Genomic DNA, 2577 nt, shown 5'->3' with positions numbered 1-2577 from the left:
ATGCCTTAACGCCTCAAGTTACCGTAGCGTAACAGCCGCCAGTTCGTAAGTGGAATAGTGTGAGAGAGGGATGAAATATTCTATCCTGTACTAGAATCATAGAACCTTCGCTTTAATTATCACTAGACTGAATATTTCTCACGCCAAAGACGCCTCAAGTTAGCGTAGCATGATGTCTGTCACTGCGCGCCCATGAGTGGTGTGGGAGGCATGAAATATTTTATCCTGTACTGGGATCATAGAACCTTCGCCTTTAGTAACCCACATCAGACTGAATGTTTCCCACGCCAAAGATACATGAAGTCAGCATAGCGTGACGCGTGCCGCCAGCTCATGAGTGAAGGAAGGTGTGGGAGGCATGAAATACTTTATCCTTTACTGGAATCATAGAACCTCCGCCTTTACTATCTCATCTTCCACTTTAAATCCGATAGAGCAGCGTGCCTCAAACAGTCTCGTAAGGGCCACCGTGCCTCCTCCTGCTACCTGTTCTTACTTTATGCTCCCAGGAGAGACTAATGATGATGGAGTCTTGTCATCGTAATCATGAGGCACCGCGGGAGTCTGTTATTATTGCACAAGACTGTTCCGAGGCGTGGCTCTTGCATAATTCCTGAGCATGAAGGGAGTATTGACATGCTCTCCGGTGCTTGGCAGGAGTCCACGCTCATCTGGTCTGCGTCTGAGAGGTGAGGTTTAGCAGACGAGGCCAAGGAGCGTCAAAGTTAGGGGCGGATTAGGTTGATTTATTCTGACGTCTGTTCTGAAGTGGGAAGAACCATCTGACTCTATTCCTGTACTGAAACCAATCAGTTAATCAGTATTCTTAATCCTTTCACAGATATAGCCTTCCTTCCTTGACATTCAGAGCTCAGAAAGAATTTATTTAGAGTGGACGATGCCATTTGTCTCTATTGCTGCGTTGAAACCTAGTAGTTAATCACTGTTCTTAATCCTTTCACTGATATAACCTTTTCATCACAGTTAAAGCCCCGCAGAAATGTATTTGAAGTGGTCAGTGCTGTGAGAGTCTAGTGCTGCGTTAAAACTAATCAGTTAATCTGTATTATTAACCCTTTCACTGTTTATAGTCTTCTTTTATCAACATTCAGAATCCTAAACAAATTCTTTACATTGACTAAGAAAAAAAAAAGAATAGGAGATTTATCCTTTTATGCTACAAAACTATAAAAAAATAAATAAAATCCAATAAAAAAATAAAGTTGCAGGTAATTATGCGAAAAATTGTCTACGATTACATGGACAGAAAAAAAGAGAAAATAGAAGGTTAACTTTGTTTTAAAAGACTCCAGTTCACAAAAATTTAAAGTTGCAGGTGAATATCGAAAAAAAAAAAAATATCTAGGAGTGAGAGGATCAAGAGGAAGACTCCCGCACAACAGCTGCCAGAGAGAGAGAGAGAGAGAGAGAGAGAGAGAGAGAGAGAAGGGAGTGAATCAATGCGTTGGCAGAATTGTGCTCGCCAATAATTGTGATCGCCAGTAAGCATCATGGACGAGAGAGGCGGCGGGGAAACAGAGATCGAGGCGGGAGTACTGGATTGCCTTACGCTCCCTTTCCCTCTGGATGGGACGTGTAGTGTTAGAGGAAAGTGCATCGTATTATAAGTATAGCGTTAGGATAAGACATGTGGTGTTAGATGATGTGTTAAAACAGTACTTGTCATTTGCGAAGATGTGTAGGATTAGATATGCTTGAAGAGGGTCTGTACTGCTAGGAAAAGTCGTGGAGCGTTGGGATATGTTTTGTGGTATGAGAGGACGTGTTAGGAGACGATCTGTAGTGTTTTAAGTCGATGTTTAGTGTTAGAAGACGTGTTGTATTAAAAGATGTGTTTGAAGACGGTTTGTAGTATTAGAAAGCTTGGAGCGGTAAGATAACATTTTTGGTGTTAGAAGACATGTTAGGAGGCGATCTGTAGTATTAGAAGTAGATGTGTAGTACTAGAAGACGTGGCCAGTTAGAATAAGACGTGTGATATCAGAAGACCTAACCTAACCCAACCCAACCTAACTGAACTTAACCTAACCTAACTTAACTCAACTTAACCTAAACCTAACTAACCCACACTCCAGTAAACCCCGACACTAGCTCTACGTATAACCTGTGCTGCCGTGTCGCGAAATCTCCTCCTCCATTAATCTCCATTACGTAATCTCACATTAATCTCAGGATCGCGAAATGAAGCAACGGATGGATCGCTCGCCTCGCCTCGCCTCGCCTCTCCTCGTCTGTAAATGATGAATAAATTGTCTTCCTGATTATTATTACTTTTTCATGTGCACCGATGGAGGTCGTGTACGTGAGCCCTGTGTACGTACATATAATACTTGTGTGTACTTGTGTAGTGTACAGAGGATTCGCGGGCCAAAGAGGATAGATAGAAAGGAAGAGGGTTTGTCATTTGAGTGTTTGGCGTTAGACTTAAGCTGTGCAAGAATATTTGAGTGTATCGCTTTTAGCCCTGAGAGAGAGAGAGAGAGAGAGAGAGAGAGAGAGAGAGAGAGAGAGAGAGAGAGAGAGAGAGAGAGAGAGAGAGAGAGAGAGAGAGAGATT

This window comes from Scylla paramamosain, chromosome 23 (assembly GCF_035594125.1).
Source record: "Scylla paramamosain isolate STU-SP2022 chromosome 23, ASM3559412v1, whole genome shotgun sequence".
NCBI lineage: Eukaryota > Metazoa > Arthropoda > Malacostraca > Decapoda > Portunidae > Scylla > Scylla paramamosain.
Note: the sequence above shows the minus strand (reverse complement) of the source record.